The sequence below is a fragment of the Macaca fascicularis genome, chromosome 5 (genome assembly GCF_037993035.2).
Source record: "Macaca fascicularis isolate 582-1 chromosome 5, T2T-MFA8v1.1".
NCBI lineage: Eukaryota > Metazoa > Chordata > Mammalia > Primates > Cercopithecidae > Macaca > Macaca fascicularis.
In genome coordinates, this window is record NC_088379.1 from 109,444,235 (window position 1) to 109,463,337 (window position 19,103).

The window sequence follows — 19,103 nt, forward strand, 5'->3', positions numbered from 1 at the left end:
GAAAGGGGAAATTCTTCCTAAAGAATGTGATATTGGAAGGATGAATAGTATTAATTAAGAGATGAGTGAGTGGAAAAGGTATTCCAGGGAAAGGAAACACTACATATGAAGTTAGGAACTTCTTAGAAGGCTGAATGTGAAAGGTAAAAGCCAGAAAATGTAGGAAAGAATCAGATCATCGTATGTCTTGTGTGCTGAACTAAGGAGTTCAGAGCAATACAAATCACTGAAGACTTAAGAAAAAGAGTATCAAGATAAATGTTTAGTGACTGAATGGAGGATAACTAGAAAAGAATGAGCTTGAAGGAAGTTCCTGCTTAGTAGGCTAGTGCAGTGACTCATGTGAGAAGCTTTAAAGAACTGGTCCCAAGTCCTTAGTGCTTAATATTCTTGGGCCATCATGTCCTTTAAGAATCTAATAAATGTTGTGTACTCTGGCACTGTATATCAGCATATATTTGTAATAAGATGAAAAATAATATTCCCCAGATTTCAGAGGTTACTCTTACGAGAAAAGATAAAATGCCAGTAATGAAAACACATGCATGTCTTTGCAGATTGCAGGCTAGTGAGGTATGTGTATAATGCAGTGTGTAGAAAGCTTATGGGTGCTAAGAAGTATGAAAATGGCATGACAAAAAGGACTATGTAGAGAATAAAATTCCTCCTACTGAAATAAACTTAAGGATTGAATTTAACAGAGAAAATGTCACAGGATTTAAAATGACCTACCTTAACCCAGAAAATGAAAGAATAAACATATCAATTACCAATTACTTAAAATATTTTAAAATGTAAAAAAAATCATATTGAATATATATCCACTCTTCCCTACTTCTCTTAAAATAAGAATGCCCAGAAAGCTTCACAGGGAAGTTTTATAAAACTATTAAAAACTCATAAGTAAAATGTAAATAAAATCCTTATAAAGCATAGCAAAAGAAAAAGAAAACTTTCGCATTATTTTCAATAGGAAGCATTTTATCAATACAGAAGACTGACAAGGTTAAAAAGTGACTACAGATTAGTCTCAATATGAACACTAATACAAAAATCCTAATGATGTCTTAGCAACATAATTCAATGTAATATAACTTGAACAAGAGATTTATTCTAGAAATGGTGATTTCATAAGTCATAATAAAATATATCTAAAGAGAAAAATTATACAATCATGTTCACATATGCCAAAAATTCATTTGATTGGATATCCATTTTAAAATAAACCTTCTTATTAAAATTCTTGCTTTAATATATAAAAGGTATATATTTAAATTTAAATTCCCAAATTATGCTTAATCTGAAAAATATACATCATATTAATGTCAGAAAAGGCAAAGATATTCATGCTTGCCACCATTATTTCTTAATTTTAATAATCATTTAAATTTTCAACATGTCCCATATTTTTAACAGCATTGAACATTATTGATTTATAAAGAAAATTAAACATAGAGGAATTAATATTCTCTGATGTATAATATTGATTCATTTATTTTATTTATTTTGGGGATATAACTTCCCTAGCAATGCAGCTTGCAATAATCAAAACAGCAAGCATTCCTATAGTGCTTACTATGTGTCAAACACCTCAAATGCTTTACCAATATTAACTCAGTTAATATTCACAACAATCTTGAGTTAGGTAAAATTTAGATACAGAGGAGTGCAGTAATTTGCCCAAGATCAGACAAGGAGCAAGTTGGAAGCCAGGATTCTGCGTGGTCTCTTCAACTATACATTTGGCTTCCTTGTAGTAGCAGATTCATGTTTACTTCTGGGAAGATACTCACTTGGTCTTATATTAAACTATTGCTAGTATTACTTTTTTTCTCAGTGAATGCAATTATTTCTGGAAATCCTTTTGAAACAGTATGTTCATTTTATACTAATATGCAGTTATTTTCTTTTAAAAATACTTTCAAAATGAGGTTATCTTTGATGATCCAAAAATGTGAACTTATTTTTCTTCTGAGTTGGAAACTACTTTCTTAATTGGTTGAATTCTTAGATCCCCCTACTTATTTTCCCAGTTAAAAACAAACTTGAATGGAAATTCAACATAGATATAAACATATTATGACTCAATATATACACCATGAGATTCTTGAACTGAAATATTGCCAATATATTGAACCCCGTTTTATGGACCTTCTATATTAGAATTTGTGTCCCTGCCCAAATCTCATGTTGAATTGTAATCCCCGGTGTTGGAGGAGGGGCCTGGTGGGAGATGATTGGATCATAGGGACAGATTATCCCTTTGCTGTTCTCATGATAGTGAGTTCCCATGAGAACCAGTTGTTTAAGTGTGTGGCATCTCCCCCTTCTCTCTTTTCTCTCTTTTCCTCCTTCTCTGGACATGTAACACATGCCTGTTACCCCTTTGCCCTGACTGTAAGTGTCCTGAGTCCTCCAAGCCATTTTTCCTGTACAGACTGTGGAACTGTGAGTCAATTAAACTTATTTTCTTTATAAATTACCCAGTCTTAGATATGTCATTATAGCAATAAGAGTTTATTATAGCAATGAGAGTTCACATTGCTCTAATGACTACCTAAGACTGGGTAATTTAGTGTGCTCATTCTCACAAAATGAGCACTTTTTTTTTTTTATTTACTCCACATCCTCACCAAATACTTGGTAATGAGACTTAAAATATGGTTCCAAATGTATTTTAACTGGTATTAAATTTCTAGATTGACAGATATTTTTTCTTTAAAGAGGATTTTTCCCTTATTTAACCTTCATTGTTTCTGAGAAGACAGCCATCATGTTTACTGCTACTGTTGTTTCATAAAATGATATCCATCTTATTTTTTCTGACCATTTTGAGATATTCTCTTTATGTTTGACTTTTAGTACTGCAATCATGATGTGAATGTGTATTTCCTGGTTTGGGTTTGCTGATCTTGAATCTGTGGGTTGCAGTGACTCATCAATTTTGGAAAATTCTAATTGACTACTTCTTTATTATTTCTTCTCTCCCATTCCTTTACTGGCATGTTAAGGCCTTTATCTGTTAATTTCATTATATGGGTTAGTTATAGGTTGGCTTCTATTTCTTTTTCCTAAACTATGAATTACATTTTTCTATTTCTTCATGTGTGTCATAATTATTGATTTTATGCTAAACATTTTTATTTTAAAGAATAGTAGAAAGTGAAGTAGGTAATATTACTCTTAGAAAAGGGCACCCCTCCTACTCCTTCATCTATCTGATGATAGCACAGTGGGCTGAGTCAATTTAATCCATAGTTGAAATGAGTGAGTTTTGTTGCAGTTTAATTATAAACAGTTCATGACTGGCTTTTCAGGGTTAGAAGGTAGGATTGGGACTTTCCTTTAACAGGGTTTGGATCGTGATCACAGGCAGTCTTTGGAGATCTCTTAAGGCTTTAACTTCCAGTTTCTAGATTCACAGATGAAAGGAGATTTCCCTCTGCTTACATACCAGCTGCTGACATTTTGGGTCACCCTTTGTTCTCCAGGTTTGCATCCAGACTTCCACATCTCAGGAGATTTTTCTCCACACTAATGCCTTCTCCATAGAGTTTGGCAAGTTTCTTCTTGGCCCTTTGCTTCCTCTCCCAATGCTTCCAAAGAGAAGCTCTCTTGTTCTTCCTTCTACGTCTGCAGACTTCAGTGTGCTTCCACCTTGTAATCAGTGAAGGCTCTATGCTAAACAATTAGTGGGCGTTTATAAACTCACTCAGTAACTGAAAGTCCAATGAATGAAAATAGTCATGTGTTTTCATGGGAAGGGCTTATACTTTTATGGAGTCCAATAAATTTAGATTTCTTTACATTCTCAGCCCTCTGATGGTGATAAAAGGAAAACTTCAGCCAAATTAAATTTAAAACAGATTAATTGAGCAATGAATGATTCACGAATTGGACAGTCTTCTGAGGCAGGGTAGGCTCAGAGACTCCAGTGCAGCTATGTCATGGAAGAACATTCATGGACAGAAAAAGGAAACAGGTACAGAAAACAGAAGTGAGATACAGAAACAACTGGATTGGCCACAGCTTGGCGTTTGCCTTATTTGAACACAGTTCGAACATTTGATTGGCCAAAACTCCGTGATTGACTCAAGTGTTGTCTACAGTCTGTTTATACCTCCACTTGTTATAGTTCATGTCACAAAGAGTACCAAAAACTTCCAGGTACAGTCCCTAGAGTCCTTTCTTTACAGCAAAGACTGTACTTCATCTTTAGATTATATTCCACCAACGTATGTTTGAGGTGTATTTGTTTCTGAGATCCACATAAATGTTTATCGTGGGGTTTTTCATATATTGTTGGCAATGTCACTAAATCCGGGGTTTGTAACTGTTCACACTAAGTAAAAATAATCTAGTTATACATTTCCAAATAACATCAATAAGCTAGTACAAGGTAGCTCTCAGAGGGTTCTGAATTTTAAGCACCACAGTATGAATCACTAAGCAGCACATAATATCTTTATCTTGGCTAAGGGTCAGTTCCAGATTTCCAGTTATTCCTGGAGACAAGCTACCCCAGTCTAAATGCAAGTTCACTCTATCCTTACATAGTCCATCCTCCTGCCTCTTGATCAAGTCTTTTTAATTTCAAGTCACTGATTATCATTATATTTTATACTCCTTTCAAAACATTTCTAATACAAAAAGTGCAAAAGAAGAAACACCAAATCATTAGTTATTTTTATCATCTAATAACATCTAGGTGTTGCTTTAAATAAACATTTTAGTTTACCACATACCCTGACAAAACCTTATTTATAATCGTGCACAAGTTTGACATCTTCTTGACTTCTTTGTAACACCAAATTTTAAATTTTATGAAATTTAGTGACTGATTCAAAGTATCAACTGATTGATGATGAACTAAATCTAGTTCTTCCTCTGGTGTTTGCTTCTATCAGAATAACATCATGTAAGGGTTTTAATTCCATCTTCCAAAAACATTTAATCATAAATCATATTGTAACATTTATAGAGTTAATAATTTACTGAGTTGGTGAGAATCTGGAACAACAGATATCATCATCATACAGGCAGGTATAAAAACTGGTACAATTTCAATAGAGGAAAATTTGGCAATATTTTTAGAAAAACTTTCAAAGTTTAAAATGGACAAATGGACATAGCTCTCAATGCAGTGATTCTACTTTTAGCTTTGAATCCTACAGATAAACTTTCATTTACATGGAATAAACTTAGGCAGCACGGTTTCTAACAGCAAAGTATTGGGAACCTCCAAAATATCTAAATAAAATTGGTTATATATTAAGTAAGGGCTCTACATAGTAAAATTTTTTACAGCCATTAAAAAGATTTAGATCCAAATATGCAACAATCCTCAAATAGATTTTGTTTTGAAAAGAAGCAGAATATGGCAAAGCACTTTAATATTAGTGAAAGAAAACTATATAGATAGAAGTTCTGAATATGTATACATACATATTAAGTGTATGTACTATTTTTGGAAGTTAATACACTGAACATGTATACAAACAACACATTTTGTCACGGCAAGTGACCTGTAGTATGAATGCCGCTGTTCAAGTCCTGGCTGAGCCACTTATTCATTGAATGACTTTGGTCAAGCTACTTAAATCTGGGCTTCACTTTCCTCATCTGTAAAATGGGGATAATTATAGTACCTATCACATAGTTTGTTGTGAGTGTTAAGAGTTAATACATGTCAATCATTAAGAATAGTTACCAGAACAAAGTAAGCATATTTGTTTAAAAAGTATATAAAATGTACATCAAAACTACTTGAAAGCAAACCAGGTAGTTAAATACTTTGCAAATAGTATGTGATAATTTACTGAAAGCATCATGTGTATTCAACTGTGCTTGTGGTTATTTTGAAACTAGAAATTGACATTTTAAAAAGCTATCTATTTTTTTTTAATTTCTGCTACAACACATGATTAAGAGAATATTCTTAAATAACAGGACATATCATTTCTATCCATGGATAAATTTCCACAGAAGACTAATGCTAAGGTTAGAAATTTCAAACTACTTGAGGCAATTTTTACTTTTCTTCTGGTAGATTACATGATAAAGTATATGTGTGTAAATAATCTACAATATTAAGATACTTTAAAATACAGTGGCTTCTAAAATCTGCTAATTGATTGGATTTAAATGATGAATTTGCCACAGTTCCATTGGATGATGAGATAGTGTGTAACAGGAAATGGATTTTCAGCCTACGCCATGACTAATTTTTTGTAATTTTGACAGTGCTTATTATTTTTATTTTATTGGATTGCTGAGAGGATATCAACTTGTCAAAATCAATGCAATGGAACGCCTATCCAAATCTTCATAACTTCAGCATTATTGCTGTACTATATACCAATGTAAATTAAACAGGAAAAACAAAATAACAAGTGCTATTTGGTATTTCTAACTTTAAAAAATAAGTACAATTTGTTTGCAATGTATAGTTTGCCTGCAAATAACTATCAAAATCGTAAGTATTTTAGGGTCAATCATTTTCTATTCTTAACATATTCTAAGTTGGGTTTACATTTATTTAATATACTTAAAGTTGGGCCTCTGGCATTCTGGCAGTCACTTAAAGTTTCACATAAATGGGTGCCTATTCCTGGATCAAGGGATATAAAATGTCATCAAATTCTAGGCACAGAAAATTACAAGGCATAGGAGGCTACGCTTAGAGTCTGTCATGTGAGTCGTAGACACCAACGTGTCTCAGCATATCTCAGTTTTTACTGTAGGGAATTACTTTGATTTATAGTATTTTTAGAAAAGTATTTATTTCTTTAGGACAATTTTAGTTTCACCAGGAAATTGAGAAGGAGGCAGAGAAATTTTTCATATATCCTCTGCCCTCATACATGCATAGACTCCATCATTATCAACATCCTTACGAGAGTGGTACATTTGTTATAATTTGATTAAACCTACACTGAAGCATTATCATCACCTAAAGTCCATAGTTTACATTAAGGGTCATTCTGGGTATGTGCATTCTATGGGTTTGAACAAATGTATAATGGCATGTATCCACAATTATGATATCATATAGAGTATGTTCAATGCCTTAAAATCTTCTGTGTTCCAAATACTTATCTATCTCTCCCCTCTGATGCCTGGAAATCATTAATTTTTAATTATAGCAATGGTTTTGCCTTTTCCAGAAAGTCATATACAGTTTTGTTTTTGTTTTGTTTTGTTTTTGGAGACGAAGTCTTGCTCTGTCGCCCAGGCTGGAGTGCAGTGGCATGATCTCGGCTCACTGCAACTTCCGCCTCTTGCGTTCAAGTAATTCCTTGCCACAGCCTCCTGTGTAGCTGGGATTACAGGCACACACTGCCATACCTGGCTAATTTTTATATTTTTAGTAGAGATGGGGTTTCACCATCCTGGCCAGGCCGGTCTTGAACTCCTGACCTCGTGATCCACCCGCCTCAGCCTCCCAAAGTGCTGGGATTACAGGCATGAGCCATCGTACCCGGCCTGTCATATACAGTTTTACTGTATATTCTGTCTAGGTATTACACTTTAATAAATTGAAAAAGAAAAAGGCCAGGCCCAGATAAGAAATGCCAATAGATTTATCTACAGTGTTTTCATTCACCCAGCCAAAAGCTCAAAGATGTTGGTTATTTGCAGCAGAAAAGAGGCCTGCCATCCTTCCACCTCATTCCATTCAGCTTCCCTTATTAGCTTGCTAATAGGGCCCAAGGAGATAGAGTCATGAAAAGAGACAAAATTTGCATAATAGAGGCAGTTACACTAGGTGTTTAGGGCCTTCTGGGTGAAGAGGGACAATTACTGGCCCCTTCACTTTAGGGGACTCGTGTTGGCTCTGTGGAGGCTCTCTTAGGTGGAGCTCTTCCATTGTGATTCCTGGTGATATGGAAAATGCATATCTTCTATCAGCAACTTTCCCTGATTTTCCCATTGTCTGCTTTGTAGCATACTCTAATGGAATATCTCAGCCCCATAAACACTCTCCTTAGGCAAAAATTAAAGTAGCTTTTAGCTACTTCTTGACCAAGTGCTTCACAATGGGTCTATGGGAAACAAGTTACTCAGCCTTTGTCATCAGATTGGAGTGCAGTTACTTTTTGGGTGTTGCCTACACCCAGCTGCCACAGACATGACACCCTCATTCGTTGACCCAAGAAATGTTGTGAGTGCAGGTCAATACCAGTCAGAGGCAAACTCTCCCTTGCCATCTCAGCCACGGTCTTGCATGTTTAGATGATTTAGTATACTAGACTAATCATCTCCTCAAATCAAATGCTGCTTGGTTCTTTTGAGGCTTCCTCATCTAACTTGAAGTAGATCAAGTAACATCATCCACCCAGGCCCCTTGGCAAAACGTTTGGCATTCATATATGGCAGCAGCTCTCCAAAGGAATTTTGTCATTCAGACAGTGATAGGTTCAGTGTCATATTCTCTGTGGCTTAATACAATGTATGTAATTTTTTCTACCACATCTGATGCAAAACAGATAGTTCTTTTTGGCTCTACTATGATGACCTCGAATCCAGGCCTTTTCCGTGATACCAGAATCCTGTAGTCTTCAAAATTATGGTAGAGGACAGGCTCACACTGTTTGTTTGTAAAGCCAGTGTCTACAAGTAGCTTAAATACCCTCCACCTCCATTAAATTAATTTTGTTAGCCAATACTCAGTCTTATGCCCCCTAACCTAATTTGGGAGGTTATACCTTACTCATATTCCTGGGGAACGGCATTATGCAGTGAATACACAGCATTGCTTCTGCCACAGAAACACCTTCACTCTTCATATCTCCTTATACTTTTTCAACAGAAGTTCTTAAAAGAGTAAATATCTCCTCTGACGTTGGTTTTTGGATACATCCTTTGAAAATATGCTTTTTAGTCTAGCTACTTGCTTTGATATCTGATATCCATTATTACCTTGAAGTCTCAGACAAAATAGAAACAGGATTAGTCTTATTTTTAGTATTTCATTTAGATCTCTTAGGTGTTTTAACAAATATTGAGCACAGAACTGCTTCAGAGCTGGAGAATACGTATCTTCCAATTTATAAGACAATTCTGTCTGATAAATTTTGCTACATGAATGTTAAGAGTGTAGAAATCATCAATATATAAAAACATCTCAAAGGTACCTGAGTCATCTGTTCTCTATGTTTATTGTGTAGATTAAATATATCAGAGACCTCAATTTCAGTACAAAAAATATATAGAGGCATACCTCAGAAACATTGTAGGTTCAGTTCCAGGCCACCACAATAAAGTAAATATTGTGATAAAGTAATTCACACAAACGTTTGGTTTCCTAGTACATATAAAAGTTATGTTTATGCTATAGTATAAATACAGTATTGTTTGTATTTACTCTATAATAAATGTATGAATAATATACACAATACGTTTCATGTCATTCTTATAATATTGTTTGTAATGTCTATACAAAATACATTTAAAATTATTCTATTGCTAAAAAAATTCTAATCATCTGAGCTTTTAGTGAGTTGCAATCTTTTTGCTGGTGGGGAGTCTTGTCTCAGGGCTGATGGTTGCTGACCAATCAGGGTTGTGGTTGTTGACAGTTGAGGTGGCTGTAGCAATTTCTTAAAATAATACAGTAATGAAATTTGCCACATTTATTGACTCTTCCTTTCATGAAAGGTTTTCTGGAGCATGTGAGGTTGTGTGATAGCATTTTACCCACAGTAGAATTTTCCAAATTGGAGTCAATCCTCTCAAATCTTGCCACTGCTTTAAAACTAAGTTTATGTAATGTGCTGAGTCCTTTATTGTCATTTCAACAACGTTCACAGCATTTTCACCAGGAGTAGATCCCATCTTAAGAAATAACTTTCTTTGTTCATCCTTAAGAAGCAACTCCTTATCATTAAAGTTTTATCATGAGTTGTGGCACTTGGGTCACATTGTCAGACTCTATTTCTCATTTTTGTTCTCTATTTCCACCACATCTACAGTTAATTTCCCCACAGCAGTCTTGAACCCCTTGTAATTATCCTTGAGAGGTGGAATCAACTTCTTTCAAACTCTTGTTAATGTTGATATTTTGACTTTCTCCCATGCACTATGAATGTTAATAGCATTAAGAATGGTGAATTCTTTCTAGAAAGTTTCCAATTTACTTTGCCCAGATCTATCAGAAGAATCAGTAGTTGTGACAGCTATAGGCTTATGAAATATATTTTTTAAATAATAAGACTTGAAAGTCAAAATTTACTCCTTGATCCATGGACTGCAGAATGGATGTGTTAAAGGGCACAAAAACACTGTGAAGCTTTTTGTATATCTCCATCAGAGCTCTTGCGTCATTTTGGTGCATTGTCAGTGAGCAGTAATATTTTGAAAGCTATCTTCTCTCTAATCAGTAGTTCTCAACAGTGGCCTTAATATATTTATTAAATCATGGTGTAAACAGATGTGCTATCATCCAGGCTTTGTTGTTCCCATTATAGAGCATAGGCAGAGTAGATTTAGGAAAATTCTGAAGGCCTGGGATTTTTGGAATGGTAAATGACCATTGGCTTCAAGTAAAAGTCATAAGCTGCATTAGCCCCTAACAAGAGAGTTCCTCTGTCTTGAAGTCAGGCATTAATTTTTCCTGTCTACCTATGAAAGTCTTAGATGGTATCATCTTACAATGTAAGGTTGTTTTGTCTACATCAAAAATCTGTTGTTAATTTAGCTAATTTCATCAATTATCTGAGGTATATTTGCTAAGCAAGTTGCTGAAGTTTCATATCAGCCCTTGTTGCTTCATCTTGCACTTTTATGTTAATAGAGATAGCTTTTTTTATTCTTAAATCTCATAAACTAACCTCTCTTAGCTTCAAACTTGATGGGAGTTAGGTTCATGCTCTAAATTAGATTTTGGCTTAAGAGAATGTCATAGCTGATTTGATCTTTTATCTAGTGTATTCAAACTTTCTTTCTCCGTATCTGCAAAAGGGCTGTTCACATTCTTATCATTAGTGTGTTAACTGAAGTAGCATCTGGAATTTTCTCCAAAAACTTCCTTTGCTTCACTACTTGGGTAAGTGTTTGGTGCAAGAGGCCTAGCTTTTGGCCTATCTCAGCTTTCAACATGTTCTCATTAGACTTAATCTTTTCTAGCTTTTGATTTAAAGTGAGAGACCTGCAACACTTACTTTCACTTGAACATGTAGAGGCCACTGTAGGGTTATTAATTGTCCTAATTTCAACATTGTTGTGCCTCAGGGAACATGGAGGCCTAATGAGAGAAAGATAGATGGGGAAATTACCTGTCACTGGAGTAGTCGGGACATTCACATGAACAGAATACGTTTACTGTCTCACATGGGCATGACCCATGGTGCCTCTAAACAATTACAACAGTGACATTCAAAATCACTGATGACCATAACATAGAATAATAATAAAAAAGTTTGAAATATTGCAAGAATTACTCAAATGTGACACAGGGATACAAATTGAGCACATATTGGAAAAAATGATACCAACAAAAGAGCAGTGCAAGGTTACCACAAAGCTTCAATTTGTTAAAAAAAAAGAAAGAAAGAAAGAAAAAAAATTATCTGTGAAACACATTAAAGCAAAGCACAATAAAATGGGGGTATTCCTGGAAATAGTTAGATTTTACTGATAAAAAATGAAGACATTTGAAAATGCTGTTGGAAAATTTTTCAATCTTACCTGAAAATGTAAAGTGAAAGAAAATATTACTCTAGAAATGTTTTTCAAATTATTAAAGCAGATAAAGGCAGAATGGAACAGTTGAAAGGTATATGTGTGGCTGTCTTGAGCCTACCCTTATATTTTTCTTGGTTCTAAAGTAATTTGAGCAAACTTAGAGCTCCAACAAAGCAGTTTGAGATATCCTGTTATTGTTGATTTTGAATACAAGTACATTAGTGTGATGAACTGGAAAATAAGAGTTAAGGTGTGTTTAGTGCTAATTATATGTACTAATTTTTTATGTTATTTTATTTTTATTTTTTTGAGACAAAGTCTTGCTCTGTCGCTCAGGCAGGAGTGCAGTGGCACAATCTCAGCTCACTGCAACCTCCGCCTCTCGGTTTCAAGTGATTCTCCTTCCTCAGCCTCCTGAGTAGCTGAGGCTATAGGCATGTATCACCACACCTGGCTAAATTTTTGTATTTTTATGGAGACTGGGTTTCACCGTATTAGCCTGGATGGTCTTGATCTCCTGACCTCCTGATCCTCCCACCTTGGCCTCCCAAAGTGCTAGGATTACAAGCATAAGCCACTGTGCCCGGCCTAAATTTTTATACATGGTAAAAATTACTAAATTTTTACCATGTACTAAATTTTTACACATGGTACCTTATTTAATCTACACCTCCATTAATTAAGTACTATAATTATATCATTGAAAAATTAATAAACTGAAGATGTGAGTAAATAAATTATTTGCCTTAGATGTGAACCCAGGCAGTCCAACTCCAAAGCCTACTTTTTAGCCATTTTGTTATGTGATATTTCTCTTAATTCATTTGACATTGATAATACTATAAATCTCAGAAAAATAACTATCTAAATAAAAATTTCATAGCCTCAAAGGGGGGAATCTTTATGTAATACTCTGTGGTTTATATTCTGCTTTTACATGCACATATCTTAGCTAATTTGAACCTCACAAGAATCCCATGAGATTGAATTTTTTATTTTCACCAGACCAACAAGATCTGATGGAAACACCAGAGCTTATCTAAAAGTAAATTTCTCTTACTTTGTGATTCTGCCTCCACAAACATTCACTCACCTGATAAAAAATAGAAGGGGAAAATATGATGTTATTCTCACTGCTAAAACATAAGCTTAGAAGGTAGAATTGCATAGCAGATTGATATAGATGGGATTCCAATAGGTTTTTTAATTTGAACCTTTTGAGTGCTGAGAGTCTGAGTTTCCCACATGTTTTATATTTTTTCTACTCCAACAGGCTGCTGATTTCCCAAAGTTAGAACTTTCTGCAATTCATTTATAAGGCCAGACTTTGATGATAGAAGACTGCTCTAGCCTTAGGTATATTGGCTGGCTGCTTCAGGAAAGTAGAAGTGTACAGGGTTATTCTGGAGATAAGAAGCCTTCTCATCACTGTAAACTTGTACAGAACAGAAAACAAAAGCTTATCTACCATCCAAATCATATACACCTAGTGAAATGCCAAGGCAAAACTTCACACTGAGCCTGATTACATCAAAGTTCCTGGTCAATCAAGTCCCTACTCTTTCCCCAGTTCACTAATCCATACTAACAATCAGAAAGCAAGGAATTGCACTCAGGATTTAATCTTTACTGGTACATAACTTTGAGTGAATGCTTGCCATTTTAAACATCACCTTGTTTATTTGTGAAATGGAAATAATTATCTTTACATCACAATGTTTCAGTCATCAATTTACGTATCATCTACTACCTTATTCAGTATATTTAATACTTATATAATGTTACATGATTACATAATCTCTCTCTGTGTGTGTACACATACATATCCTGCAATCACTGGCTTTGATATATGCACTAATTATCTCAATAAATTAGATATGTTACAGTAATTCTATTTCTGGAAAAAAGCTTACTTAACATGATCTTTCTATACCATAATTTCTATTATTCTAGTATAAACACAACCTTGTTAGAATGTTAGATTCTCCTGTGGAGCTTCAACCAAGACTTAATAAATCAACATTTTCACAGTTAAAGTTCAGGTTTATATATTTTTATAAAGACTTATAGACAATTCATACATCCCAAAAGGACTGAGTATATCACCATTGTGCCAATGAGTGACATAGCTCTGGGTTCTGAGACAGGCTTCTCCACTTCACAAAGCAAGTAAAAATTTCTGGATTCAGTGTCTTTAGTTTTATTTTTTGTAGGTACATAGTAGGTTTATGTATTTATGAGGTAGGTGAAATATTTTGATTTAGGGATGTAATGTATAATAATCACATCATGGGAAATGGAATAGCCATCCTTTCAAGCATTTATTCTTTGCAACAATCACTTTTAGTGATTTTAAAATGTACAATTAAATTATTATTGACTGTAGACATCTGTTGTGCTATCAAATACTAGGTTTTATTTATTCTTTCTAATGATTTTTTTGTAGCCATTAACCATCCCAATGATACAGGAGTTAAGAAGAAATCACTTGGACAGACAGTAAGTAAGGGTATAGGAACCCTTGGTAAGGCTTTTCTTTTTCATAAAAAGCAGCCCCAAATCATTTTCTAACAAAGAGCAGCCTGTAAAGTCAATCTTCAGACATATACAAACAAACTTGCACGTGTGAATGCTGGCAGGAACTAGGGATTAGACATGTTCAAGAAGGTGGCTCCATCTTCCCTTCTCTTTGTCAGCCACATGTACTGTAAGGAGCAGACAAGATGGCGCCAATCAACTGGAAAGTCCATTTGCATAATATTAGGGTGGGGCAACCAGCCTTCCCTGTGCACTATGTAAACATCATACCTGATCCAATCAACTGTGAGCATACACATACATAGGGTAAATCAGACACCACCTCCTCAAACTGGACTATAAAATCCGAGGCATTTGCCACCAGCTGGTCCTTGAGCGAGCTGTTTCTCTTTCTCTTCTCTTCTGCCTATTAAACCTCCACTCCTAAACTCCTCTTGTGTGTCTGTGTCTTAAATTTTCCTGGTGCATGACAATGAACCCCAGGTATATACCCCAGACAACATAGCTGTTTCATAATGGGGACCTCGTTCGGGATACCAAGGTACAACATTCATCAAAACAGTGAATAAAGGAGCACACTCAAACTGTCCTTTCATTCTGAGGCTCTTGGCCTCCATTTTAGAACCAAATCAAACCAAATACTGGGTTCCCTTTAGCCATTTAAAAACGATTAGCATGGCTGCCAGCCTTACAAGACTTGGGGGATAGACTTGCTGGGGAGAACATGGAGAATCCCCCAGCACCCATGGGTGGCTGGGCATATTGGCCATGTTTAAATGAACTTCCTTACACAAGGGACTTAGCTGTCATGTGGGGCTGGAAGAAGTCCTGGGACAACTGAGAATTTCTGGCTGGGGCTACCTCCCACTGTTATCCAAGAGCTTCTGGACTGACCCTAGCCTCTGACTGCCCTGATGGAATGTTGGCCACATGATCTCCAACTTTCTTATTGTAATTTCCTCCTTTCCTGTCTGTGACCATCCATATCTTTTAAACTCTCTGTTTATGCAATGTGTGGGAAGTTTTACAGGAAAATAATCTTGTTTGGCAAGATCAGGTAATATGGTAGTAACTGGGGATATAGCTCAAGGGAAGGTGGCTGTGATTTTCTAGGAACAGAGACCTCCCCACCCAACAGTGATTGTCTCTCTCTGCCCTGGAGATCACATGGCACTTTCAGGTCAATCTCTGCCCTTGGTGTGGAGATCACATGGGACTTCTAGGTCACTCTCTGCCCTTGGTCTGGAGAGCACATGGCATTTCCAGGTCTCTCTCTGCCCTTGGCCTGGAGAGCACATGGCATATCAAGGTCACTCTTACCTTGGTATAGTGAGCATATGGCATTTCAAGGTCAACAGTGCCACCTAGTGGAATAGGAATCCTCTCCGTGAGGCACATTGTAGGTCCTTCACTGAAACACCATAGTTTCCCAATTCTCGCCTCTTTTTGCACCTCTCTGTTAGAAACCAGGCTTCATGCTGCTTGTGTAAATGAGAAAATTTTGACTTCAACAATTAGGGGTAAAATGTCCTCCAAAGCCAAATTTTAGTCTTGATACTGTCCCATGAGCAGGAAAATGGCCATTGGGTCCCTATGTTCTTTTAAGGCACCTATTATGCCTTCAGTTAGAATGGTACTTAATTAGTAGGGGAATTTTAGGTTCAGAAGTTAACCAGAACCATTCTCTAAGGATAAATGCTTTAGCATGGGCTATAATAACAGATATAGAGCTCAAACCAGCACACTCCCTCCATTTAGGAGGGACGTGCAACATTTGCCCTAATGTAACTGTCACATGGTGTCTCCCAAGATCCATTCTTAGGGGAGCCAGGCAGGTCACACAAATCTAGAAAATCAATGGGAAATCACAGGCAGAGGTGATAGAGCCACTTGGGTGAGTGTGACTAATCCCGATCACATAGTTTCTCTGGTTCCATGGCTGGGATCACACCTGCTACAATGAGCAGCACGTTCAACAAGGTGCTGGGACCCAGGAACCACAGAGGGAAAACAGCAGGGGGTACGCCCCCACTGTCTTCCTTTCCATTGTGGGTCACACCAAAAGGAAGGAGACTAAAGGGACTTGGTTTTCTCACTTCTCTTTATCATCTTTGGCCTGTATTCCTCTGGAGTGCGTTCTGAAGCACAAAGATTCTTTTGACCTTGAAACTTCAATTTTAAAAGCGGCTCATTTTCTTCTGCTAAAGGGCATGGGCTTCTCACCGTCTTGAACCATCCAGGCCTGTGGAAGGGACCTATAATTTTAATATTATCCAACAATTAGATCTTTTCTGCAGACGGGTGGGTAAATGTTCTGAGGTACCTTATGTACAGGCTTCTGTTGCTCTGCAAGGCAACCCAGACCTTTCCAAGCATTGCACAATCAACCCAGTCCTTTTAGCAATCATATCGGCAGGCACAAAGGGAATGATTCCCTAAGACTAGAAAAGCAACTTCCAGGGGAACCATCTGAGGCAGCTTTTGAGTGTCCCAGCCCTTCCAGTCCTTCTTATCTGGGGCCACCTCCAACCACGCCTCCAGCTATTCCACCCCCACTATCTCCAAAATATCCCACTCCCCCACCTTTGCTCTTACGCCTACAGGAAATGCCCAATGAAGTTGATGCCACTAGGGTTCGAGTTTCCTTCTCATTGCAGGACCTTAGGCAAATAAAGGGAGACTTCGGCCAATTTTCTAATGTCCCTGATAGGTGTACAAAAGCTTTCCGAAATTTAACTCAGGTATTTGACCTCTCATGGAGGGCTGTTATGCTGCTCCTAAGCCAGACCCTAACTGCCACAGAAAAACAGGAACTCTGCAGGCAGCAGAGAATTTCAGAGATGAGCACTGTGTCTCCTATTGTAGGCCAAAAGCTGAGAGAGAAAATAGGGAAGGCAAAGAAATATGAGAAACACCATTTTCGATAGGAAAAGAGGCAGTACCTCTTGACAACCTTAACTGGAACACCCAGTATGTTCTATGGTGTTTTTCCTTTTTTTCACAGTTTAAAATGGCACTTTTATAATCTTCTTCCGACCTGGGAAAAGTTAATTTCCCTGAACCTTAAAATGCTTGGCTTTGGTGGGACATGGTGGCTCATGCCTATAATCCTAGTATTTTGGGAGGCTGATACTGGTGGATTGCTCAAAGCCAGAAGTTCAAAATTAGCCTGGCCAACATGGTGAAACCCTGTCTTTACTAAAAATACAAAAAAATTAGCTGGGCATGGTGGCAGGTGCCTGTAATCCCAGCTACTCGGAGACTGAGGCAGGAGAATCCCTTGAACTCGGGAGGCAAAGGTTGTAATGAGCTGAGACCATGCCACTGCACTCCAGCCTGGGCAACAAGAGCGAAACTCTGCCTCAAAAAATAAAAATAAAAAATAAAATGCTTGGCTTACAGTTGAGTTAGGGGTAAGGGAACTTAGAATCCTGACATGAGAGCAAAAGACTAAATTTTTTTTTAACCAGTCAAGCTTTTGACTTCTCTCTCTCGAACCTAGAAGCCTGACATGCCAGCAAAAGAGTGAAAGATTTTATTTTATTTTTTACCAGTCAAGTTTTGGCTTCTCTCTCTCTATGCAAACTGGCAAAAGGGATAAGGATCATTGTTTATATTCCCCGTAAAGTTTTAATTAACGAAAAAGATTGGTGAGGTTGGTCTTAAGCTGTAGCCAATATGGCATGCTTTGTGTGTCTTTCTGTATGATTTTGTCAAAAGAAAGGGTAACTTAGTTTGGAATGCAGGTTCAGGACCCCATAAGCCTGCTGTTCAAGCTAGTGCAACAAAATGTTCAGTACCAACATGGCTACAGGACTCTATCTTGTTTCAGGTCCTTGCCAACATGACCTGTAACCCCCTGACAATATTTTGTTTCAGTCTCTGCCCTTTTACAATGGTGGCTGTCTCCTTGTGCTAAGTCAGTTCCTGGGTGGGGACCACAAAATCAGATGAGCCGGTTTATCAATCTGGGTGGTGCCAGCTGATCCATCAAGGGCAGGGTTTACAAAATATCTTAAGCACTGATCTTGAGAGCAGTTTAGGTAGGGTCAAAATCTTGTAGCTTCCAGCTGTGTGACTCCTAGGCCATGGCTTCTAATCTTGTGGCTAATTTCTTGGTCTGGTGCCCAGGCAAGAGGGAAGCATATATTAAGAAGGGGCTGTTACTATCTTTATTTTAGACTATTAACTGTAAACCACGCTCCTCCCAAAGTTGGTTCGGCCTACACCCATGGATAAGCAAGGACAGCTTTGGGGCTGGAAACAAAGTGGAGTTGTTTGGGTTAGATCCCTTTCACTTTCTCAGTCACAATTTTCCAATGACAGTTTCAAAAGCTGCTTATCATCCCTTTGAAAATACCTCATACATTCGCAGTTAAGTCATAACCTAACTAAGGCTTGGTGGTTTCACCTGTGAGGTTACTTTTTGTAGAATTCAAAAGCTGAGAATCTTAACTGCTTGGCATGGCTAACATCAAGTAACAAGGGATGTAAAAGGATTTTCTTAAAGAGTGCTCAGCTTAATTCGAAGTGGATATTCAAATTATAGGTGTATTTAAAAAGCCTTTATGTTTTTCTCTTCTTGGATCTTGTTTTTCCGAAAAAACATTTTTTTCCTTCTCAGTCAACTGAATTATTGTCTTGCCACTCTTAATGCACACATGAGAGGCCCTAAGATCTAAGATAACTTCTGGTAGCATGAGACTCCTTGAGGAAGAACAGAGGAGGCACCATAGACATTGTTTTGGGGAAAAAAACCCCTCCGTTTTCCTCATGAAACCCCAAGAATTAAAAGCAAGATAATTTCCTCTTAAAATCAAAGGCTCTGTTCTATTTTACATTGTGTTATCTGACAGTTTTGAGTTGTGCGGGTATCAAAT